The 27,121-nt window shown below is 46.6% G+C and overlaps 1 long non-coding RNA gene across 1 annotated transcript; it reads left to right on the forward strand.

Annotated features, from left to right (window-relative positions):
* Positions 1 to 223: 223 nt before the first annotated feature.
* On the forward strand, positions 224 to 26,615 carry LOC137544187 (uncharacterized). The gene is made up of 4 exons (XR_011025770.1): positions 224 to 293; positions 17,523 to 17,579; positions 24,064 to 24,267; positions 26,367 to 26,615. It is a non-coding gene; the product is annotated as an uncharacterized lncRNA (long non-coding RNA).
* Positions 26,616 to 27,121: the final 506 nt, after the last annotated feature.

Raw genomic sequence — 27,121 nt, forward strand, 5'->3', positions numbered from 1 at the left:
TTAGTGTCTGCTTTATAGTAGTTTTAATAAACCTTGCAAAATTCTGTTCCCTTCCTGCTTCTTTAATTTGTTTATGATTCAATGTTCTATGGCTGAAACACAAGCACTAACTATTGTACTTGCAAGGTAAAAAAATACTGTGTATGGGAAATGTAGAAATAGTGCGACAACCTTTATCTTATTTTCATACAAAGCTCTTAAAGGGAGACATAATTTTTTAGCAGGAGTTGCCGCTGCTGGCCGGAGGACAGAGTGGGAGCTGGATAACTCCAGGGGGCTGCAAGAAGCCCCAGGTAAGTATAACTCATTTTTGTATTCACACTTAAGAATTCCTTTAAAATCTCCCCTTTTTTGCCTTTATTGTACTCACATCAAGTTAGATGAGTGTGTCAGGGAAGGGACAGGGAAGAGAGCTGGTGTAAGGAATGATATTGATCAAACACATTTCTTCTTTTTCATTGTTTTTGTTTTGTAAAAATAATACCTTTTAATTGCATTTTGTTTATGGGGAAATTGTATTTTACATTTATACAAAACAATAACATTTCTATAGCGCTTTTCCCCCATGGGACTCAAAGCGCTTAGGCTCTCTCAGATTCAGTAATTGGTAGTAGGATGAAGTATTCACACAACAAAAGTTACATTTCTGCAAATGCTAAACTGAACAGGTGGGTTTTCAGTCTGGATTTAAACACGTCCAGGGATGGAGCTGTCCTGATCTGTTGAGGTAAGTAGCAGGGTTGCTCAGCAGGACCCTGAATGCGAAGTTTCCCCGAAAAATTCGGGTGTTTTTTAGGTTTGCCGCATGCGAACCCGAATGCTGCGATTCCGAGCCGAACCCGAATACGAAGCATGCCGAATGCGCGCACTGGAATTCTGCCGGATGGAGATGTGGGTTCGGTTTCGGCTTCGGGATTCAGTGATGACGTGATTGGGCCAATCAGAAGTCCCCCTGCCGAGGAGCTGGCAACCCTAGCAACCAATCAGAGGAGGGGAGCCTGGCCCTCCCCTTCTCTATATAGGGCGGCGGCCATGTTGCGGAGCCACGCACTTGTGTGACTGCTGCTGGTACTGAGAGATTCTCCAGTGCTGTGCTGTGTCTGAGCAAGTGCTTTTCACTGCTAAACCTAGCGTTTTGCTTCCTAAACACCTCCTAAACACATTTATTGTTGTCTTATATAGTTAGCTAGTATTTTGATTGTTTTTAGTCAGCTAGTGTATAGTGTATACTGTGCTAGGCTAGTGTTAGTCTGTGAGCAGGCTAGGCCTGCTAGCCTAGGTAGCCTTAGCCTACTACTAGCTTAGGTAGGTTAGGGATTCTAGTAGTACTAGTTTAGTTAATTATTACTGCTGTAGTCTGTTACTTTATTAGTTTCAGTACTGTGTTAGTTAGTTACTGACTGTGAGTGACAGGTCACCACCAGCATCCATTGTGAGTGACCTGACTTGTGACTGTCTGTCACCTTACCTGCCCGAGCCTATTGATTGATTGCGTCTGACCGTATGTGGCCGTTATTAATTGTCACCGATTGTCTGCCGCACGACTTACTTGTAGCGTAGTACACTCAGTGTTTCTTAGTTACCTGCGTGCGTGCATACTTCTAGTGTCTACTACTATAATACTAGTCTACAAGTCTAGTACTCGTTCATTATTTTTTTTTTCTTTTTTACTGTGTGATTTTATTCTCATCTGTAGTGTGTGTAATAAATAAGAGTTACAACACAGGCCACCACACCAGCATCCGTTGTGAGTGACCTGTGACTGTCTGTCACTTCACCTGCCCGAGCCTATTGATTGATTGCGTCTGACCGTGTGTGACCATTTTTAATTGTCACCGATTGTCTGCCGCACGGCTTACTTGTAGCCTATTACGCTAGGTGTTTCTTAGTTACCTGCGTGCATACTACTAGTGTCTACTGTCTACTACTATACTACTAGTCTACTAGTCTAGTACCCGTTCACTAATTTTTTTTTCAATTTTACTCCACCTCCTCCTGCTGCTGTTGTATTTATCCTGCTGCTGTCAGTGGTCCCACCACCAGGGTCCACACTATGCATTGCCTGCTGTCAGTGCCACACGTCACTCCTCCTCCTACTGCTGCTGTTGTATTTATCCTGCTGCTGTCAGTGGTCCCACCGCCAGAGTCCACACTATGCATTGCCTGCTGTCAGTGCCACATGTCACTCCTCCTACTGCTGCTGTTGTATTTATCCTGCTGCTGTCAGAGGTCCCACCACCAGGGTCCACACTATGCAATGCCTGCTGTCAGTGCCACATGTCACTCCACCTCCTCCTGTTGTATTTATCCTGCTGCTGTCAGTGGTCCCACCAACAGGGTCCTCACTATGCATTGCCTGCTGTCAGTGCCACACGTCACTCCTCCTCCTACTGCTGCTGTTGTATTTATCCTGCTGCTGTCAGTGTGGTCCCACCGCCAGGGTCCACACTATGCATTGCCTGCTATCAATGCCACATGTCACTCCTCCTCCTGCTGCTGTTGTATTTATCCTGCTGCTGTCAGAGGTCCCACCGCCAGGGTCCACACTATGCATTGCCTGCTGCCAGTGCCACACGTCACTCCACCTCCTCCTGCTGCTGTTGTATTTATCCTGCTGCTGTCAGTGGTCCCACCACCAGGGTCCACACTATGCATTGCCTGCTGTCAGTGCCACACGTCACTCCACCTCCTCCTGCTGCTGTTGTATTTATCCTGCTGTTGTCAGTGGTCCCACCGCCAGAGTCCACACTATGCATTGCCTGCTGTCAGTGCCACACGTCACTCATCCTCCTGCTGCTGTTGTATTTATCCTGCTGCTGTCAGTGGTCCCACCACCAGGGTCCACACTATGCATTGCCTGCTGTCAGTGCCACACGTCACTCCTCCTCCTACTGCTGCTGTTGTATTTATCCTGCTGCTGTCAGTGTGGTCCCACCGCCAGGGTCCACACTATGCATTGCCTGCTGTCAGTGCCACACGTCACTGCACCTCCTCCTACTGCTGCTGTTGTATTTATCCTGCTGCTGTCAGAGGTCCCACCGCCAGGGTCCACACAATGCATTGCCTGTTGCCAGTGCCACACATCACGTTTTCAGTTTTGTTTTTTTAAGTACACCTATTTCAATGTGAATTCACTTTAAAAAAAAACACACAAAAAAACCCCGAATTCACGAATACGAATTTTTAACGAATTTTTAGGCGTAACCTCGAACCGAATATGAACTCGAATCGAATTTCGTGGTCGAAGGCGAATTCGAATTCGAATGTCATGCGGACCCGAATTCGAATGTACCCGAACCGAATTTTGGTACATCTGAGCATGCCTGGTAAGGAGTTCCAAAACGTAGGGGCAGCATGACAGAAGGCTCTGGGACCAAAAATTTCCAAGTGGACTCTGGGTATGACTAGATTATTAGAACCTGTGGATCTGAGAATGCGGGGATTGCTACGCAGCTGCAACATTTCTTTCATGTATCCAGGGCCCAGATTATTCAGGGATTTAAATGTCAGTAGGCCGATCTTGAATAGAACCCTCCATGCAATAGGTAGCCAGTGAGGGAGTGCAGGACTGGCGTTATATGGCAGTGACGGGGTTTGTTGGTTAGCAGTCTGGCAGCAGTATTCTGTATAAGCTGTAGGCGGTACAAGTTCTTTTTTGGAAGGCCAGTGTAGAGAGCATTGCAGTAGTCCAGTCGAGAGGTAATGAAAGCATGAACTAAGGTTGGCAGATCTTCTGGGGGGATGAGGTGCTTGATTTTTGCTATGTTCTTAAAGTGAATCTCCGGACTAAAAATCTACTCAGCCGAACTGAAAAGGCTTGGTGTTTCTTTAACAGTTTCACAGCATCAGAACTTTGTTTTTCTTAACAAAGCATCATTTTAGCTGCATTTTTAGCTAAGCTCCACCCATCAAAGAAAAAAAGCCCAGGCTTTTTTTCCCTCATGCTGTACTGAGCATGATGGGATTTCCTATGTTGTTATTCTTGTTGCCTAGCAACTGGGAGAGGTGCTCAGGACACAGGACAGTTGGAACTGTGTCTCATGCTCCCTGTCACCTCCTTTCAACCAAAAAGATGGCTGCCATCATGAAATCAAACATTTGCCTGTTCTTTTAAAACAGTGTGGGTAAGAGATTATATTACCTATCTATTTTAATTAACATAACTAATGTAACTTAAAGACAGTATGTCTGTTCAGGCTGGAGTTCCTCTTTAAGGTGACAATAGGATGATTTCACCACAGCAGAAATGTGAGTTCTGAAGTTTAAGTCCCCATCAATTAGAACTCCCAGGCTATTCACATGATCAGAGCTGTGTAGATCTGTGCCTCCTATTCCCAGTGGTGAAGACTGCAAGTTAAGTTGTTTTGTTGTCATGTGCTGCCCTCCGATCAGAAGGACTTCAGTTTTGTCTGCATTTAGTTTCAGCCAGTTGTCACTCATCCATTAGCAGGCTTTTATAGTTATAGTTGGGACTGTCACACCAGGCTTGAAGGAAAGATATAGTATTTCATAAAATACCCTTCTAAACACAAGTTGTGACATAGCGATATACTGTATATACTATATGGATACAGTCCATATAGGTTAATTACCACATAATTTCATTTTTAGTTATACTGCCGTACTGGCATTGAAATGAATCGTCCTGCTGTCATACAGCGATGATAACAGCACTGGGGCCACATTAACAAGACAGGTGCAAAGAAAACATGGAGAAAAGCATAGCAGATGCCTGGGGCAGCTTATTAGAATCCTGCTTTCATTTAAATGAACCCTGATCTGTTGCTCTGGGCAACTGTTTCAGTTTTGTTCCACTTTTTCATGCACATGAGTTAATAAATCACACCCTATTGCTTATCACTGTTTTCAGTTAGCCTACTTTTTTTTATTAATATGAACATATGTCCTGCATTTGCTTCCCTGTTTGCTTCTGTCACACTCAGTCTAATACATTCAGACTTGGAAAAACTTCTATTAGATCTAGCACTTAAAAAGCAGTGTCTTAAATCAGCCAAATGTCTTCTTTGCTTCACTGAAGGATATTTTACTAAGCAAGAAAATGTGGTTAATGGATATACCTATTTTAAATTATGCAGATTAGGAGGATATACAGGAGTAGGCACTTGACATGATTCTAGAGATTATGTTATAAAATTTTAATTCCCTCCAGAGAGATTATGCCATTCATGGACATCTTAAAGAAGAATCATGCATTTTTTTAGTCAGTTTTATCTAAGCTGTTTTATTGCCCATATGCACCAAGTTCAAATGCATTTTATTGAGTATCAAATAATTGTAATGTTAGCGATGGTCATTTCATCCTCCTTCTATTGAAAGCAAAATAATAGGGTGCTGGATCTGAGCCTAATAATTAAAAAAGGCACCTGGATAAAAAGGTGCAGACAATAGCTGCAAATAGAATATTGGTCAAATTACAGATATTCTACTATTGAATGAAGATAGTAAAATATTGGTAATCTTTACTGACATTTTAGTATGACCTAACCCTCCTCTCACACAGAACCCTCTTGCTACAGTTGCCTAACCCTAACAACCCCCTGGTGGTGCCTAACCCTAAACAATGTTCTGGTGGTGCCTAACCCTAATCCCCATGGTGGTGCCTAACCTTAACCAACCCCCATATAGTGTCTTAAGGACCAACCTACATCCTCCCCCACTGCCACAAACCCGCCAATACATATTTCTCATTTGCCCAAAAAATTGAAAATATATTTAAACCTGAATAGCAAGTACGCCGATACTTGGCCAATCAGTAACTAATTTTTTGGGCTAACAGCCAGTTAGAAGGAGACACTCACTTTCACAATGCGAGTGGCTCTGATATCTCTGGGGGTGGGAATAACAAGCTCCTGCTGCCCAATCACTGCCCCCTTGCGCTGGGGACAACAGCCAATTAGATGAAGCCACTCGCTTTCACAATACGAGTGACTCCAATATCTCCATCGGTGGGACTAAGACGCTACAGCTGTCCAGTAAGAAGAAGCCCCTTACTTTCATAATGTGAGTAGTTCTGATAAAAAATATCAGTCTCTGATACCTCCACAGCTGAAAAATATCAGGCACTATCATAGGCGTCAATGGAAATTAAGGCTAAAGGGCCAAAGTTGGGCGCCCAGAGGGTGCCCAGATTGAATCCACAGTTTGCATGCCCGCTACTTTATCAGATGCCCCACTGGCTGTAATTTCTCTGGGTGCCTATGGCAGCACCCAAAGTTCAAAACACACTAATTAGTCCACTAGCTTCAGGGACGTGTAGGAATATATTATGGGGAGTCCTAGGTAGGCGAGAGGTCCATCATTCCTCCAGAATACAGTCCAAGCCAACAATATGACATACAGGACTCGACCCAAATAGAGGATATTTATCCAAAGACGTACTTTATTCCATGATGCGGAGGTACAACATACAAATAGCACAACGTTTCAGGCAGAAGCCCTTTCTCAAGCACCCAAAGGTCTGCAGTATTTCTGTGCCAAAATGCCCTGCTTTTACCCCACAGAGCCTTATAGGACAGGGTATAGCGAGTATTTGGTAATCCAAGCTCTAGAAAAGGAAGGTACAGCGAAAGCATGACTGATTTTGTAAATCTATACAGATATTATAGTAATATACTAATATCTACCAAAGTCATGATTCGTGCAAGTTGCAATTACTTAAGGGCAGATTCACAAGGCCACAGCAAAATTGGTACTTGGATGTTTATGAAAACGACATAAAAGGCATTGTTCAAATGATGCAACTCACGTTATGTACACAATGTACGCATTGCGTGTATAATGTGCATTACACAAAAGGCTTAACACTCATTATACAAGTAATGTGCATGTAGTGCACATTACATACTGTATTTTTTGGACTATAAGACTCACTTTTTCGCCCCCCAAAAATGGGGAAAAAAATCACTGCGTCTTATAGTCCAAATGCAGGGAGTTCCTGACTTGTGAATGCCTGCCAATACGACCCTCCAAGCCGCCACAATGTTGTGGACACCCTGTACTGTGCTTATGCAGAGGAGAACACAGGGGACAAATGGGAGGACAAGGGGACACAAAGGGGCATAGAGGAGGACACAAGGGAGACACAAAGGGGCATAGAGGAGGACACAAGAGGGACACAAAGGGGCATAGAGGAGGACACAAGAAGGATAGAGACGGACACATGGGGACACAGGACACAAGGGGGACAGAGGAGGACACAAGGAGACACAAGAGGTACAAAGGGGGCACAATGCACAAGATGCCCCTTCACCGTGGATGTACCAGGTTTAGTATAGATTTTTTTCCCTTGGGTTTTGTCCTCTAAACCTGGGTGCGTCTTATGGTCAGGAGCATCTTATAGTCCAAAAAATACGGTAAGTTGTGCTATTTGCGCAACACCTGTTATTTAGTTTGTGTAAATGCCATGAAAATCATCCCCTTCTTTTCTAAAGCGTGGACAGACTGTATAGAATTTTGCACTAATTACTTAGCTGAAAATTTCTTTTCACCTAACTGATCCCATAGCATCATTGAAAATTCAATTCTCTCTGGGTTTAGTCTTTTTCTTGGGAGCTCTACCTGCTGAATATAATGGTAAGCATTAAGTGTTAGTATGTAAAATTTGTTTGATAAAATACTTTTTATGCAGCGTGGATTGAACATCATTTCTCCCTGGTTAGCATATTATGCAGCTATCTCTCAATGGGGTTGAATCTAAAACCCTTATTATGAATATAAAATTAATATTAATATACCTTAATATGATGTTTTTTCTTTATTCTTTTTTATCTTTTGAGCTAGTCCTGCAGTGTAAAGATGTTGCTAGTTACTTAAAGCAGACTATAACCCTGCATTTCAACTTTGCTCTAAAACATTATTTACAGCATATTATATGCAACCAGCATTTTTTTTTACTAGACCAGCATTGGAAGGGTTACACACAGAGCTTTAAAGTTCCATGGATAGAAATGCAGACACATCCGGAGTTTAGATAGATACATTTAAGTAAACACAATGTAACAAGTGGTGAATGTTACACACTCTCTGGCTGTCCTCCAGCTTCGGCACAGTCAGAGAGTGTGTGTCACATTCCACACGTGTTACATTGTGTTTACTTAAATGTATCTATCTAAACTTCGGATGCGTCTGCATTTCTATGCACGGAACTTTAAAGCTCTGTGTGTAACCCTTCCAATGCTGGTCTAGTAAAAAAAAACATACTGGTTGCATATAATATACTGTAAATAATGTTTTAGAGCAAAGTTGAAATGCAGGGTTATATTCCGCTTCAAGGGTCATGTCAGATGGGCAACTGAGTTACTAGCAAAAAGCCTCAGCAAAAAGAAGCAACAAGTAGACTTCAATACATTTTAATGGAATTGTCAGACGTAGCAAATATCCATTTGTGTTAATGGCTAGTCTTTAGAACTAGTGATTATTCACGGCAACTAGTTGCCATTTCAAGCAGCTAGTCATTGCAACTAGTTGATAATGACTCAGTTAGTTACCCATGTTACATGGCTCTTAGCCTACTATCAATATCTGGTCAATGGCATGCAATCTCCTCACCCTACTCTGCCACCTTCTCTTTTGACTCATCTGCCTCTACAACATTTTTTTCCAGGAAGTCTTTGGCATGGAGACTGAGCATGTCAAACCTGCCAGCATTTGTTCCCCAGCAACAATGTGCTTCCTACTTCTGTGCCAAAGTGAAATGCTTACAACCATTAGTAAAGCTAAGATGCCTTGGCCCCCTCAGCCACATGGTCACAGCCATGCTAAGTGCAGGAGCAAGAGAACATAAGCCTCATTCTACACAGAATCTGACCAGGCAACGTCATGTCTAACGCCCTGTTAGACATGACCTTGCCTGGTCAGATTCTGTGTAGAATGAACCTGGCAGCCCCTGTGCTAGGCTGATACATTTCAGAAACATCAAACTGTACTATACACAGCATAATAATGTTACAGGTTTGCCACACCCCTCCCCCTGTGGCTTCATAAACCAATGATGGTGAGCATACCTGAGTTTTAAAAAGGGGGGAGAAAGGCTTTAAAAGTATCATTGGCTCTTCCTCTTAATTTCTCATGCAAAATGCTGGTCCATTCCTCCTCTGGAACGTGATGGTCCTCCTAAATAATTTCAAAAGTTTCTAGATAAGCATCAATGTTTTGTTTTCCCTCCTCAAAAGTAGGGAAAGCTGTGTAGGTCATTGCAAGGCTTGTTTCTCAGATCTTAGGAGAAAGGGAAAACTCTGCACGATATCCACAGTGAGATGTAAAAAAAGTTTCAAAAATGTTTCTTTATTGCATCAGGTAAAACCAGCACAGCTGGACAGCTGACATGTTTGCTATGATTAACCACTTGAGGACCACAGTGCTAAACCACCCTAAAGACCAGGCCATGTTTTACTAAAATGGCCTGGTCTTCAGGGGGGTTTAGCATTGCAGTGAGCTATAAGGGCTTGCTGCAGGGCCACACAACACAGCACACAAGTGATTCCCCCCCTTTTCTTCCCACCAACAGAGCTTTCTGTTGGTGGGGTCTGATCGCCCCCCCCAGATGTTTATTTGTTTTATGGCAAATATTTATTTTCTTTTTTTTTTAAATAAAAATGGTATTTTACTTTAATTTTTACCACCATCCCTCCCTCCTCCAGCCAGTCAATCACTGGGATCGGCTGTCATAGGCTTCAGCCTATGACAGCTGATCACTCTGGAGCCAATGGAGGGGACATCCATGTCACACGGCTGTCCCCAGTACAGTGCTGTTGCGGATCGCAGCTCTGTACTAAGTGAAAAGACAGTGGTTTTGCCCTCTAACAGTCTCCCGAGATGCTGGGAGACTAAAGGCGGAGCTGAGCTCCATCCTTCCGAGCAGGAGATACGTGCAGCCAGCTTCAGGACCTGATGCCAATTGGCGTTAGGCAGTCCTGAGGCTGTGGCCCATTGCCTTGACGCGGTCGTTATGTAGTTAAGGTAGTGTTGCTCGGATACCTCATTATCCTATTCGGGTTTGGTCGAATTCGGATAGTAAACTATCCGAATTCATTCGAAGTTTGATATTCGAGTTAATCGAATATCCAATTCGACCTTGGATATCCGAGTCTGTATTCGAGTAAAATATTCGAGCTGGCCTTAAATAGCTTGTAAAACTTGTATTGGAGGTCAATGATGCATGGAACCACCTTTTTTATGAAGAAGTGATTATGTGGTGATGTAGTAGTTATAAAAAAAGCTATCAAAAATAGTAAATTAACTTCATGAAAAGTGTTGGCATGAGAAGGTGTGTCCAAAATGGTTGTTGGAAGTCTTCTTCTTCTTCTTCTTCTTCTTCTTCTTCTTATTCTTCTATATCTTCTTCTTCTTCTTCTATATCTTCTTCTTCTTCTAGATTTATTTCTATATCTTCTTCTTCTTCTTCTAGATCTTCTTCTATATCTTCTTCTTCTATATCTTCTCCTTCTCCTTCTCCTTCTTCTATATCTTCTTCTTCTTCTTCTTCTATATCTTCTTCTTCTTCTTTGTTTTCTATATCTTCTTCTTCTTCTTCTTCTATATCTTCTTCATCTTCTTCTTCTATATCTTCTTCTTCTATATCATCTTCTTCTCTATCATTATATTATGTGTCTTGGACACCTCTAAATTAAGTACATTTTTTTTTCAAATTGATGCAGGCAGGAGGCAGCTATTTTTGAGTGTAATAGCTGGTAGCGCATGGGCAGCAGCACCTTGTAATGTGTTCCCTGGCAGTGGAGAGGAGACACAGACAGCAGGAGGAAATATAACAGCAGGCAGCGTGAGGAGGATAATTGTGTAGCAGACTAGCATTTAGCAGCAGGCAGGAGGGCAGGCAGCGAGACATAGTAGGCCCTGGGTCTTAGCGGTGGTTCCAGGGCCGTAAATACACAGCATGAGGTTCCAGACAGCGGTCGTGAAGCCCACATTGTGTCCAATACACAATTGGGACAGCACAGTTTTCAACCCGGACACCTCTAAAATAATTACAATTTTTTTTTCAAATTAATGCAGCTATTGTTGAGCATATGAGCTGGTGGCGCATGGGCAGCAGCACCTTGTAATGTGTTCCCTGGCAGTGGAGAGGAGACACAGGCAGCAGGAGGAAATATAACAGCAGGCAGCGTGAGGAGGATAAGTGTGTGGCAGACTGGCATTTGGCAGCAGGCAGGAGGGCAGGCAGCGAGACATAGTAGGCCCTGGGTCCTAGCGGTGGTTCCAGGGCCGTAAATACACAGCATGAGGTTCCAGACAGCGGTCGTGAAGCCCACATTGTGTCCAATACACAATTGGGACAGCACAGTTTTCAACCCGGACACCTTTAAAATAATTACAATTTTTTTTTTTCAAATTAATGCAGCTATTGTTGAGCGTAATAGCTGGTGGTGCATGGGCAGCAGCACCTTGTAATGTGTTCCCTAGCAGTGGAGACACAGACAGCAGGAAGAAATACAGCAGCAGCAGCAGGTGTAATGTCTGTGCGCCACTTCATGTCCCCCTCTTGCCGACAACAGGGGCCAGGAATTCGCCTTCCACCCAAGCCTGGTTCATTTTGAGAAACGTCAGTCTGTCCACAGACTTGTGAGACAGACGAGATCGCTTCTCAGTGACGACTCCACCGGCTGCACTGAAGCAACGCTCTGACAGTACGCTGGAAGGGGGGCAGAAGAGCACTTCCAGGGCATACTGCGCAAGCTCGCTCCAGATTGGCAGGTGCTTGACCCAATACTCCATGGGATCAACAGGGGCCACGCTGTCAAGCCCGCTGAAGGACCCCATGTAGTCAGCCACCAAGCGGGTCAAGCGATGTCTGTGACTGGAGGAGAAGGATGCTGCTGCAGGCACCTCCTCTCTAGTCCCTGGTAGCTCTACACTTATGTAGAGCTCGTTGGTCAGAGACAGCAGGTCTGTGGTGCGTGTGCGCTTGCTGCTGGTGGATGCAGGCACCTGCTGCTGCCTCTGTGCTGGCTGGACAGTGGGGGTGGATGGCTCAGGGAAGGCTTCCTGCAAACGCTCAACAAGGGACAGCTGCAAATCCCTCATTTGTTGCGCGTGGTCTCCTCCTGCAGGCAGGAACTGGCTGAGCTTTCCCTTCAGACGTGGGTCCAGCATCATGCAGATCCAGATGTCCTCCCTCTTCTTCATCTGGATGACCCTTGGGTCCTTGCGCAGGTACCTCAGCATGTGCGCTGCCATTGGGAAGAGTCTGGCCACGTCTGCTGGCACATCATCGGCAGCCCCAGAGCCAACAGTGCTGTCCTCCTCTTCCTCTGCCCCCTCCACCTCATCCTCTCTCCACCCCCGCACCAGTCCAGCTGCGCTCTGCTGCTCCCCCTCATCAGCTGCAAGGTCAGGGACCTCCACCAACTCCAAGCCCTCCTCTTCAGAGGTGGCCTGTGAACCTGCCTGCAGCTCCTGCTGGTCCAAGGCTGCCGCTCCCTCTTCCACCAGTGCATACAGGGCCCTGTCCAGCACACACACCAAGGGGACCCACTCGCACACCATTGCATGATCCCTGCTCACCATGTTGGTGGCCTGCAGGAAAGGTGCCAGGACTGAGCACACCTGCTGCATGTGCCCCCAGTCCTCTGTGGAGAGGATGGACGGGAGGTTGGTGGCGGCACGCCCAGTTGCAGTGAGGGAGGCAACTGTTGCTCGTGCAACGTACTGGCTGACAGCCTGCCTCTGTTCAACCAGATGCTCCAACATCGCCAGGGTGGAGTTCCAGCGAGTTGGAACATCGATCATGAGCCGGTGCTGTGGCAGGTGCAGCTCCTTCTGCACCTCTTCCAGGCTCGCCACAGCTGCAGGCGAGTGCCGGAAATGACGCACAACCTTCCTTGCCGCCTCAAGGAGTCGGTCCATCCCCTGGTAGGTCCGCAGGAACTTTTGGACTACCAGGTTCAGGACGTGCGCCAGGCAGGGGATGTGGGTCAGGTCTCCCCTGCTGATGGCTGCAACCAGGTTTGCCCCATTGTCGGACACCACTTCTCCGACTCTGAGGACTCTGGGGGTCAGCCAATTCCTCTCCTGCTCTCGGAGTTTGGCCAGGACGTGGTTCGCCGTCAGTTTGGTCTTCCCCAGGCTGACCAATTCCAGCAGCGCTTGGCAGTGGCGGGGCTTCACGCTGCTGCTGAGGCGGGTTTGGGCTGGTGTGCCGGAGGATGGAGGCATATCAGAGGAACCTGCTGCTGTTCCGCTGACCCTGCATGGTGGCACCACCCACTGCGTTGTTGGTGCTGCTGCTCTGACAGTGCCGGATGCTGCTCCCCCCTCCTCACCCTCTTCCACCAAGCTGACCCAATGCGCGGTGAAGGACAGATAGCGGCCTGTCCCAAACCGGCTGCTCCATGAGTCCATGGTGACGTGGACCCGTTGACCCACCGCATGCTCCAGCCCTCTCCCGACATTGGCCATCACAGAGCGGTGAAGTGCAGGGATGGCCGTGCGTGAGAAAAAATGTCGGCTGGGGATTGGCCAATCGGGGGCTGCACACATCAGGAGCGCACGCATGTCGCTCCCCTCCTGCACAAGGGAATAAGGCAGGAGTTGGGAGCACATGGCCCGTGCCAGCAAGCCGTTCAGCTGACGCACGCGACGGCTGCTGGGAGGCAGAACCCTGACCACCCCCTGGAAGGTGTCGCTGAGCAGGGTCTGGCGACACCTTTTGCTGGCACGGGGATCACTGGAGGGAGCAGAGGAGGCCACTGAGGACTGGCTGCCAGAACAGGCCTCAGTGTCGGCAGCAGGAGTTGCAGAGGGAGGAGGAGCCAAACACAGAGGGCTCTTTCCCTCTGCTGAGCTGCTTGCGGCACTGGTTGCAGGTGGCATACTTGCACTCCAAATATGGCAGGGTGAAAAAATTCCATATTGGGGAGGTGAAGTTGCCCCTTCGGCTGGATGGTGCTGCTGCCGCTGGTCTCCCTGTGGTGGTTGGGGGGGGGGGGGGGTTCTTGGTGCGGCTGGTGGTGGCACTGGCAGAACTAGTCTCCTGATCAGCACGCTGTGTGGCCTGCATACCACGCCCACTTGTGATCCTGCCCATGCCTGCGATGCTGATCCTTCTAGCAAGGCCCACAGACGCATCCTCCTCCTCTTCCTCCGAGCTGATGACATTCCCACTCCCAGGACCTGGCACCCAGTCTTTATCCTTCACCCTGTCATCATCATCCTCCCCCTCCGCAAACATGTCCTGCTGGGATCCCCCAAACTCCCCTTCTGCATGCATGGGTGGATGGACAGTCACCACTGTCTGACTATCCAAAGCATCATCCCCCAAAGTGCCCATCAGCATTCCTTCCTCCTCCAATTCTGCCGCAATAGCACTCCATAGCCCCGCTGTGCTTGGGGATAACATGAAGGTGCTGCTGAGTGACAGGGTGCTGGTGTTGCCCGCTGGGGCTGGAAAACTGCACTCCTCCTCCTCCCCCCCCAGGCACCGCTGGGCGGCTGCTGCTGCTCTTGCGAACAGGAGTGGTGGCGGGGTTGGAGGACTCGGTTCCAGAGCCAATGGTGGCCTGCTCATCCACCATCAGTTCCACCACAGCGTCTGCATCCTTCTCCTCAATAGGACGGCTACGACCTGGCGGTGGGAGGAACATCTGCGCCACACGCTGCTGCTGCTGTGTCTCTGCAGCGTGACTCCCAGCTGTTGGGCGGCCAAGGCATCCACGGCCAGTGGCTAATGGCGGAATAGCCACTGGTGCAGACGCAGAACTGTGCATGGTGGTGGTGGCGCGGCTGCCACGCCCACGACCTCCTCTCTTGGCGATGCCCTTGCTGCCCTTGCTGCCCCTGCCCAAACTGCGGCTGCCAGTGCCAGACATCATATATTTTTAATCTTATACAAATGAAAAAAAAAAAACTTATGTATGTAAAGGCGGGTGGGACAAGTGGGGTACTTTATTGAGGTGGGACTGGTGGTGGTGGGTGTGTGAGGTGACGGACAGGTGTACTCTACAGCAGAGATCGGTGTAGGGCTAACGAGAGAGTGCGCACTGTGCACACAAAGACCCTAGCTGACGCTGACTGACGGTGTCCCTATACACAGACTACAGTGCAATTCAGCGAATACACAATAGAAGTAATATATAAACAATAGGACGGGTGTAGCACTAACAAGAGGGTGCGGACAGCACAGATGTGCACTGCGCACACAAAGACCCTAGGTAACGCGGTGACGGGCGGTCCCTATACACAGACTAGAGTACAGTTCACTACAGTACTACTAACTAAACAATAGAAGAATCTAGCTAAATAATAGAACAGGTGTGACTAGATTACAGAGAGCAGATACAGCAGGACAGGTATAGCAGTAAAGCTGGGCCTTGCTAACTACAAAATAGTACAAATCTATCTAACACAGAAGTAGTAGTAGTACAGGAGTAGAGTAGGATAGGTAAGAGCACAGGTAAGGTAACTAGAGACTAGAGCACAGAGTAGGGCTGGCTGCCTTGCCTAGGCACAGGGCCTAGCTGCTGGCTGCAGGCCTGCAGCAGCACCAGTGACAGACTGTCTCCCTCCCTAGTCCCTAGTAATCACACAAACTAAACTGCCTAAAATACAATCTATCTACAATACAAAGCAATACAGTTGAATATCAAGTGTTGGAGTGTAAAAATGCTAGGTTTAGAACAGTAGAAATGCACTTGCACACAGACAAAAAGCACTGGAGCAGTCTCTCAGTACTATCAGTCAGTAAGTCGCAAGCAGGACGAGTGAGGCAAGATGGCGTCTGCTATTTATAGAGGGGGGCTTGGCCAGGCTCCCCCTCTGTGATTGGCTGCAGTCAGAGGGCTGGGAGCCCTCTGATTCGCTTGTGAGGACTCGAGGTGACGTCTGTCGTGACGCTATCCGAGCTCGTGACGCTATCCGAGCTCGGATAGCTAGGATATCTCCGGATAGCTGCTTGCTATCCGAGTGCGCTCGGATAGCACAGCCCGGATAGCTAATACTATTCGAGTTCGGTATTCGAGCTCGAATAGTGAAAAAAGAGCTAGGATATCCGAGTACCTCGGATATCCTAGCTCAGATGAGCACCACTAGTTAAGGGCCACTGTTGGCCTGAAACATGTCATGTAATGACCTGCGGGTGACCTCCAGTCAGCGCACACCACGTGCGCTGAAGCAGAAGGAAATTGCCACAGTCACAGAGCAAAGTACCCTGTATAGATTTGTAGGATTTGGTGGAGAAATCACACCAGCAGGTGGAGCTGTGGAGTACAGAGGGATAAGTCCTTTGTACAGCCACAGATGCCAGATTGAAATTGTACGATTAAGCAAGACTGGGCAACAAAGTAGCAACTCAGAAGAAAGCAAGAACAGAGACAGACTATGTGAATTTCTACCAATCTAGTCGCCACCCAGCGACAGTAGACATATCACATCAGAACAGACCAGAGTAAGAAAGCTAATCGCAAGAGAGGCGATTGCTATCAGCAACACAAGACTGAGCAAAGACAGAGCATGAATTGAGTAAGGAAGACACAGCAAATAACTACAATCTGAACGCCAAGGAAAATAACAAATGAACTAGCTAAACGCGGTCACCGCACAATATGCGCAACAGTGACAAGCGCGTTAACTTCACGGCCACCGCACGTTAAGCGCAACAGTGACAAAACGTACCAACCTTGAACCCTGAACGAAGACAAAAAGATAACGCGAACGCTTGCTAATCGGTTGCCTCACACCAGACAACAGCAAGCGTTTGTTCCAGACAAGACAGACAGAAGGAGTAACCAGTAGCAACCGCAGCTAAGTTTATACTCCAAGATTCAGACAAGGAAGATCCACCGCCTCTAACGCTAGGGCGAATGTGATCTAGGAACAGGACAGAACGATTCACTGTCAGCCACCGCTGGCGACAGTACAATCGCACGGACAAGACAGAATAGGCAGTACAGATATACACAAACCTGACTGCACTAATAGGAGTGCAAGGAGCACTCTCCAAGAATTAACTACACTAGAATATTAGCAACAAAGATGCTGAGGCTCTAAGGTTAGTTTCCCTAATCAGGAACTATGTCGTGCAAGGAATTCTGGGAGGAAGTGACATTTATACTGGAAACCTTCAAAGGAAGCAGACAAGCAGATTGCAAGATAGGTAGATGCAAATCAGTCAGCCTTGCAAACTGACAGAAAGGCCTCTTTTCCCTGGACTGAACTATGCAAGCTGCATAGGAAACAAAACTGTCCAGGGAATCAAGGCCAGCAGAGCGGATTCTGACATGTCAGCTGTCTGGCTGTGCTGGTTTAACTTGATGCAATAAAGATTGAAACATTTTTTCACTGTGGACATCGTGCAGTTTTCCCTTTCTCCTATTTGCTGTCTGAGTTCAAGTTGCCTAACTCCAGCACTTTCCCGGTTAGTGGAGGTGAGCGGAGTCCACCATACTTCTCTTTCTCAGACCTTAGTTGCATGAAGATTCCTCATGCAACAGTTGCTTCTGTATTAGTTTTAGAAGTTCTAATGTTTCTTCTGCTGTTACCTTGTCATCCAGCATAGCCAGTCACCATTGGAAAACATCATCCACCAGACTTGTGATGATAGTTGTAAGGTAAAGTACTTTCACTTTCTTCTTGTTCACACGTATACAGCATGAAATATATGTGCTCACCCTTCTGTTTAGCTTCCTGAAATTCTAAAATATTCTTATACCCCACTCCACGGAATAGGTTGGCACTTTAACTACTTCCCGACCGCCGTATAGACAAATGGCGGCCGGGAAGCAGACGCCGCAAGGACCGCCGTATTGACAAATGGTGGCGGTCCTTGTTTGGGCATGGGCGGAGCGATCGCGTCATCCGTGACGCGATCCTCCGCCTCCGCCTGTCGCCGCTCACCTCGCCGCAACATCCCGCCGGCCATACGGAAGCGCCGGCGGGATGTTAACCCGACGATCGCCGCATACAAAGTGTATAATACACTTTGTAATGTTTACAAAGTGTATTATACAGGCTGCCTCCTGCCCTGGTGGTCCCAGTGTCCGAGGGACCACCAGGGCAGGCTGCAGCCACCCTAGTCTGCACCAAGCACACTGATTTTCTCCCCCCCCCGCCCCAGATCGCCCACAGCACCCATCAGACCCCCCCCCCTGTCCACCCCCCAGACCCCTGTTTGCACCCAATCACCCCCCTAATCACCCATCAATCACTCCCTGTCACTATCTGTCAACGCTATTTTTTTTTTATACCCCCCCTGCCCCCTGCTCCCTCCTGATCACCCCCCCACCCCCCAGATTCTCCCCAGACCCCCCCAGACCCCCCCCCCCATGCACTGTATGCATCTATCCCCCCTGATCACCTGTCAATCACCTGTCAATCACCTGTCAATCACCCGTCAATCACCCATCAATCACCCATCAATCACCCCCTGTCACTGCCACCCATCAATCAGCCCCTAACCTGCCCCTTGTGGGCAATCTGATCACCCCCCCCACACCAATAGATCGCCCGCAGATCCGACATCAGATCACCTCCCAAATCCATTGTTTACATCTATTCTCTCCTCTAAACACACACTAATTACCCATCAATCACCCATCAATCACCCCCTATCACCACCTGTCACTTTTACCTATCAGATCAGACCCTAATCTGCCCCTTGCGGGCACCCAATCACCCGCCCACACGCTCAGATTGCCCTCAGACCCCCCCTTATCAATTCACCAGTGCATTCATTACATCTGTTCTTCCCTGTAATAACCCACTGATCACCTGTCAATCACCTATCACCCATCAATCACCCCCTGTCACTGCCACCCATCAATCAGCCCCTAACCTGCCCCTTGCGGGCAATCTGATCACCCACCCACACCATTAGATCGCCCGCAAACCCGCCGTCAGATTACCTCCCAAATGTATTGTTTACATCTGTTATCTTCTCTAAACACCCACTAATTACCCATCAATCACCCATCAATCACCCCCTATCACTGTTACCTATCAGATCAGACCCTAATCTGCCCCTTGCGGGCACCCAATCACCCGCCTACACGCTCAGATTACCCTCAGACCCCCCCCCTTATCAATTCGCCAGGGCATTATTTACATCTATCCTTCCCTGTAATAACCCACTGATCACCTGTCAATCACCTGCCAATCACCTATCACCCATCAATCACCCCCTGTCACCCCCTGTCACTGCCACCCAACAATCAGCCCCTAACCTGCCCCTTGCGGTTAATCTGATTACCCACCCACACCAATAGATCGCCCGCAGATCCGACATCAGATCACCACCCAAGCGCAGCGTTTACTCTCCTCTAAACACCCACTAATTACCCATCAATCACCCCCTATCACCACCTGTCACTGTTACCCATCAGATCAGACCCTAATCTGCCCCTTGCGGGCACCCAATCACCCGCCTACACGCTCAGATTACCCTCAGACCCCCCCTTATCAATTCGCCAGTGCAATATTTACATCTGTTCTCCCCTGTAATAACCCACTGATTACCTGTCAATCACCTGTCAATCACCTATCAATCACCCATCAATCACCCCCTGTCACTGCCACCCATCAATCACCCCCTGTCACTGCCACCCATCAATCACCCGCTGTCACTGCCACCCATCAATCAGCCCCTAACCTGCCCCTTGCGGGCAATCTGATCACCCACCCACACCAATAGATCGCTCGCAGATCCGACGTCCGATCACCTCCCAAGTGCAGTGTTTACATCTGTTCTCTACCGTAAACATCCACTAATTACCCATCAATCACCCCCTGTCACTGCTACCTATCAGATTAGACCCCTATCTGCCCCTAGGGCACTCAATCACCCGCCCACACCCTCAGAATGCCCTCAGACCCCAGCCCTGATCACCTCGCCAGTGCATTGCTTGCATCTATTCCCCCCTCTAATCACACCTTGAGACACCCATCAATCACCTCCTGTCACCCCCTAGCACACCTACCCATCAGATCAGGCCCTAATTTGCCCCGTGTGGGCTCCTGATCACTCGGCCAAACCCTCAGATCCCCCTCAGACCCCCTTCCGATCACCTCCCCAGTGCATTGATTGCATCTATTTTCCCCTCTAACCACCCCCTGAGACACCCATCAATCACCTCCTGTCACCCCCCTAGCACTCCTATCCATCAGATCAGGCCCAATACAACCTGTCATCTAAAAGGCCACCCTGCTTATGACCGGTTCCACAAAATTCGCCCCCTCATAGACCACCTGTCATCAAAATTTGCAGATGCTTATACCCCTGAACAGTCATTTTGATGCATTTGGTTTCCAGACTACTCACGGTTTTGGGCCCGTAAAATGCCAGGGCGGTATAGGAACCTCACAAGTGTCCCCATTTTAGAAAAAAAGACACCCCAAGGTATTCTGTTAGGTGTATGACGAGTTCATAGAAGATTTTATTTTTTGTCAAAAGTTAGCGGAAATTGATTTTTATTGGTTTTTTTCCACAAAGTGTCACTTTCCGCTAACTTTTGACAAAAAAATAAAATCTTCTATGAACTCGTCATACACCTAACAGAATACCTTGGGGTGTCTTCTTTCTAAAATGGGGTCACTTGTGGGGTTCCTATACTGCCCTGGCATTTTAGGGGCCCTAAACCGCGAGGAGTAGTCTAGAAAACAAATGCCTCAAAATGACCTGTGAATAGGACGTTGGGCCCCTTAGCGCACCTAGGCTGCAAAAAAGTGTCACACATGTGGTACCGCCGTACTCAGGAAAAGTAGTATAATGTGTTTTGGGGTGTATTTTTACACATACCCATGCTGGGTGGGAGAAATTTCTATGTAAATGGACAATTGTGTGTAAAAAAAATCAAACAATTGTCATTTACAGAGATATTTCTCCCACTTAGCATGGGTATGTGTAAAAATACACCCCAAAACGCATTATACTACTTCTCCTGAGTACGGCGGTACCACATGTGTGGCACTTTTTTACACCCTAAGTACGCTAAGGGGCCCAAAGTCCAATGAGTACCTTTAGGATTTCACAGGTCATTTTGCGACATTTGGTTTCAAGACTACGCCTCACGGTTTAGGGCCCCTAAAATGCCAGGGCAGTATAGGAACCCCACAAATGACCCCATTCTAGAAAGAAGACACCCAAAGGTATTCCGTACGGAGTATGGTGAGTTCATAGAAGATTTTATTTTTTGTCACAAGTTAGCGGAAAATGACACTTTGTGAAAAAAAACTATTAAAATCAATTTCCGCTAACTTGTGACAAAAAAATAAAAACTTCTATGAACTCACCATACTCCTAACGGAATACCTTGGGGTGTCTTCCTTCTAAAATAGGGTCATTAGTGGGGTTCCTATACTGCCCTGGCATTTTAGGGGCCCTAAACCGCGAGGAGTAGTCTTGAAACAAAAATGACCTGTGAAATCCTAAAGGTACTCATTGGACTTTGGGCCCCTTAGTGCAGTTAGGGTGCAAAAAAGTGCCACACATGTGGTATCGCCGTACTCGGGAGAAGTAGTATAATGTGTTTTGGGGTGTATTTTTACACATACCCATGCTGGGTGGGAGAAATACCTCTGTAAATGACAATCTTTTGATTTTTTTTACACACAATTGTCCATTTACAGAGGTATTTCTCCCACCCAGCATGGGTATGTGTAAAAATACACCCCAAAACACATTGTACTACTTCTCCCGAGTATGGCGATACCACATGTGTAGCACTTTTTTGCACCCTAACTGCGCTAAAGGGCCCAAAGTCCAATGAGTACCTTTAGGATTTCACAGGTCATTTTTGAGAAATTTCGTTTCAAGACTACTCCTCACGGTTTAGGGCCCCTAAAATGCCAGGGCAGTATAGGAACCCCACAAATGACCCCATTTTAGAAAGAAGACACCCCAAGGTATTCCGTTAGTAGTATGGAGAGTTCATAGAAGATTTTATTTTTTGTCACAAGTTAGCGGAAATTGATTTTAATTGTGTTTTTTCACAAAGTGTCATTTTCCGCTAACTTTTGACAAAAAATAAAATCTTCTATGAACTCACCATACTCCTAATGGAATACCTTGGGGTGTCTTCTTTCTAAAATAGGGTAATTTGTGGGGTTCCTATACTGCCCTGGCATTTTAGGGGCCCTAAACCGTGAGGAGTAGTCTTGAAACGAAATTTCTCAAAATGACCTGTGAAATCCTAAAGGTACTCATTGGACTTTGGACCCTTTAGCGCAGTTAGGGTGCAAAAAAGTGCCACACATGTGGTATCGCCGTACTCAGGAGAAGTAGTATAATGTGTTTTGTGGTGTATTTTTACACATACCCATGCTGAGTGGGAGAAAGATCTCTGTAAATGGACAATTGTGTGTAAAAAAAATTAACAAATTGTCCATTTACAGAGATATTTCTCCCACCCAGCATGGGTATGTGTAAAAATACACCCCAAAACACATTATACTACTTCTCCTGAGTACGGCAATACCACATGTGTGGCACTTTTTTGCAGCCTAACTGCGCTAAGGGGTCCAAAGTCCAATGAGCACCTTTAGGCTTTACAGGGGTGCTTACAATTTAGCACCCCCCAAAATGTCAGGACAGTAAACACACCCCACAAATGACCCTATTTTGGAAAGTAGACCCTTCAAGGTATTCAGAGAGGGGCATGGTGAGTCCGTGGCAGATTTCATTTTTTTATGTCGCAAGTTAGAAGAAATGGAAACTTTTTTTTTTTTTTTTTTTTTTCTCACAAAGTGTCATTTTCCGCTTACTTGTGACAAAAAATAATATCTTCTATGAACTCACTATGCCTCTCAGTGAATACTTTGGGATGTCTTCTTTCCAAAATGGGGTCATTTGGGGGGTATTTATACTATCCTGGAATTCTAGCCCCTCATGAAACATGACAGGGGGTCAGAAAAGTCAGAGATGCTTGAAAATGGGAAAATTCACTTTTTGCACCATAGTTTGTAAACGCTATAACTTTTACCCAAACCAATAAATATACACTGAATGGGTTTTTTTTTTTATCAAAAACATGTTTGTCCACATTTTTCGCGCTGCATGTATACAGAAATTTTACTTTATTTGAAAAATGTCAGCACAGAAAGTTAAAAAAATCATTTTTTTGCCAAAATTCATGTCTTTTTTGATGAATATAATAAAAAGTAAAAATCGCAGGAGCAATCAAATAGCACCAAAAGAAAGCTTTATTAGTGACAAGAAAAGGAGCCAAAATTCATTTACGTGGTAGGTTGTATGAGTGAGCAATAAACCGTGAAAGCTGCAGTGGTCTGAATGGAAAAAAAGTGGCCGGTCCTTAAGGGGTAGAAAGCCCTAGGTCCTCAAGTGGTTAAAAGTCAATAATAATAATTACAGGCATGTGGTGAGTTAATTTAATTTGTAATAGCCAATTCTACCTTATATTTATATAAGGTACACAGGAAATTGATTATTTTGCACACTGGAGGATATCTTCAAATGCTTCATTAACCACCCTGGCGTTCTGATAAGATCGCCAGGGAGGCTGCGGGAGGGTTTTTTTTAATAAAAAAAAAAACTATTTCATTGTGTGCCAGCAACAGAGTGCCTTTCTGTTGTCCTCTCAAGAACTCAACTGGTTACCTGACAAACAGCTGAGCCATGCGTCTGTATGAAAAGCCCACTAGAGGGCACTCCGGAGGCGTTCTTCCGATCGCCTCCGGCGCCCAGAATAAACAAGGAAGGCCGCAATGAGCGGCCTTCCTTGTTTTGCTTAGATCGTCGCCATAGCGACGAGCGGAGTGACGTCATGGACGTCAGCCGACGTCCTGACGTCAGCCGCCTCCGATCCAGCCCTTAGCGCTGGCCGGAACTTTTTGTTCCGGCTACGCTGGGCTCAGGCGGCTGGGGGGACCCTCTTTCGCCGCTGCTCGCGGCGGATCGCCGCAGAGCGGCGGCGATCAGGCAGCACACGCGGCTGGCAAAGTGCCGGCTGCGTGTGCTGCTCTTTATTTGAAGAAAATCGGCCCAGCAGGGCCTGAGCGGCAGCCTCCGGCGGTGATGGACGAGCTGAGCTCGTCCATACCGCCAGGCTGGTTAATCCCATTATTATTTATTTCTCTTTTCAGAATACTAGTAACAGAATATTGCTATACAAGTCTACTACACATTAATTTGATGAATGATGCAAATGGCTTTCCCATTGCCCAGCAGGGAGTACAATGTCTGTACTTGAATAAAAAATTGACAGTATGGAAAAAAATGACATTTTCTCCTACAAACCACCCCAAAAAGCACAGCATGCAATGCTGATAGGAACTCGTAGGATTCCAGTAAGTCCAATAGGCCACATAGGCTGTGGCCTAGGGCACAAGATAAATGACCCTTGTTTAGGGAAGCTGAGGGGCATTAAGCCTTTGTGTACAGTGCAACTTTGCAAAGACATTCAAAGCACCCTCCGCCTATCATTCATGCTGGCCACCAGCTGCACTCATGAACATGCCGGCAGAGATGAGGCACCCACAAGGATGAAGCACACAGATGGACAGGTGACTGTGCTCCACTGAAAGTTCTTTGCAGGGGCTCAGGGGGACCATATTTCACCTTGGAGGAGGCCTGGGGGGCAGCAGCAGGGTCTGAGGCCCAGGGGGAGGCATTGTGAACAGAGAAAATAAGCCTCGCACAAGTGCCTTAGTTCTACTTGGCATGCAAAAGCTACATGACAGATACCAGTAAAAGATGGGGAGCAGCAAGTGGTCAGCACAATGGTGTAGTGGTTAGCACTCTCGCCTCCCTGGTTCAAATCCCAGCCAGTGCACTATCTGCATGGAGTTTGTATGTTCTCCCTGTGTCTGTGTGGGCTTTCTCTGGGGACTCCAGTTTTCTCCCACATCCCAAAAGCATACAGATAAGTTAATTGCCTTCCTCCTAAATTGGCCCTAGACTACGATACATACACTACACAATACATACATAGACATATGACTTTGGTAGGGATTAGATTGTGAGCTCCTCTGAGGGACACTTTAGAGAGGGGACAATATACAGTGCTGCAGAAGAATTTACTGCCATATAAATACTAAATAATAATAACAGAGGAGACCCCCTGTACTACACAATCCTGCTGTCACTCCATGGGATGATCAAGGGTGATGGCACCACCACTCCTCAACCCAGTCATCACACCATTCCTCCCAGCCATGATGCATTTCCTGGACTGGAATAGCACAACCTCAGTGATTGGACAATGGCTGCTGTCAGAGGACGGAAGATGGAAGATGCAATGTGGCCTAGATGAACAATGGCTTGTTTGAGGAATGCTGGGACATGAAAGTACCATCATCCTATACAAACCAGGAACAGTTTCACCCTTCCCTCTTCCACCCTTCCCTCTTCCACCCCTTGAAGTCACCATGATCTCAAGCAGAGATTCATTCAAGGTATAGTGAGGATGGCATTTGCCATCTACCCCAATCAGTACAATTCATGGCAACCATACCCGAAATACCACAGGAATGCCTTTTTTTTCCTTTCCTCCCTTTAAGTCACTGTACTCAGGGCCGGCTATACCATAAGGCACTGAAGGCAAGTGCCTACAGGTGCCAGATTAGATGGAAAGGCGGCTTACTCCCTCCCAAAGTGCCTTCCTCCCTCCTTCCCTATACAGAGTCCCGATGAGAGTGTAAAGGAGAGATTACTCAGCCTGCTCTCTGCATTCCACTGACGAGATCCCCTTTAGTTTGGGCACCCCTAGCTACTTAATAATGAGGGTACTTCTAGCCACCTAATACTAAGGGGCACCTGTAGCTACCTATGATGGACAGAAGAGATAAAGGTGAAGTGACAGCTGGGACAGCCAGCAAACTTGCAGTGCAGTTCGGTGGGAGTTTGTAAGTTCATGGAGGGTGGAGTCTGGGGTACCAGGACATCTGTGCCTATAGGCTTCTGTTAGGTAAATTCAGGCCTGGCTGTACTAGCAAATACATAACATGGGTAGGCTTGAATGTATAGAAAGAAATCCCTTATCAAATAATCTAAAGGAAAGAATGTTTATGCTGCATCTTTATTCACTTGTGGTCAACACATAAATAATTGAAGGAATCTTTGCCTACTATGTAGTCCGTGAGCATCAACATTTTAAACACTGACCAAAATAAAAATATAATAAGGGTCATTTAGCTTCTGCCAGCACTTGAATAAAATGTCTGCTTGTTTAGGACATGTGTTTAGTTGAAATCAGTCTGCAATGGCTGAGCAAACACAGCTGACTTCAATACATGCAGCTGGAGGGGATTCATATAAAAATATGAATCGTGTATGCACCCTATCATAAACTAGAATATGCTGCAGCTTGAAATATTTTGTTTTATATCTGTATACATAATTTCCCTCCCATCTGCTGTGTAAAAATATTTTTTTTCCCTGTTTCTAGTGATCTCTTGGTAGCAGCTAGCAGAAGGACAGCTATGGATGAACAGCTTCATAAATCTGAGGACTGTTCTATATGGCAAGAGGAACAGAAAACAAGAGCAACAACGATGATCACAGAAAAGGAATACTATAGGTTGAAAGCATGCTGATATTTGAAGTTTGAAAAATATTGAGGAAAATTTAGAGAAACGGGGTCTACATACTTTGGGAAAAGATAGATGACTAAGTATGAAACATTAAATAAAAATATAAATACCGTAATCAGTAGTATAAATATTTGTCACATTAAAGGTACCTATATGCTATACATTTTTTACAAGAAATTATATGTTGGATTCATTAAAAATATCAAATGCGATAAAATTCTTTGCCAATTTTATTTTATTTGTTTACATGCGCTGCAGTGCCATTTTTTTTTACGTCTCCCCCACCTTACCCCAGCCTAATGCAGAGCGTCACAGAGAGCACTTTGATATTTACCTGATCTGGATGCAGGATCAGCTCTCCTCCTCCACCACCAAGCGGTGCTGTAATGCTGATATCTTCCTTTGGGTTCTGATTACATGTCATATCGTGTGATCGGGACCTGGAGGGTGATGTCACTTACAGTGCTGCTTAGTGGTGGAAGAGGAGAGCCGATCCTGCATCTAGATCAGTCTGGGGGTCTGGGAGCGGTGCCAGGCAAGCAATGGGGGAAAGAGTAGGCCCGCAGTGAGGTGAGCTGGAGGGAGTAGCAGCCAGGATCAGTGGGCACAG

This window comes from Hyperolius riggenbachi, chromosome 2 (assembly GCF_040937935.1).
Source record: "Hyperolius riggenbachi isolate aHypRig1 chromosome 2, aHypRig1.pri, whole genome shotgun sequence".
Taxonomy (NCBI): Eukaryota; Metazoa; Chordata; class Amphibia; order Anura; family Hyperoliidae; genus Hyperolius; species Hyperolius riggenbachi.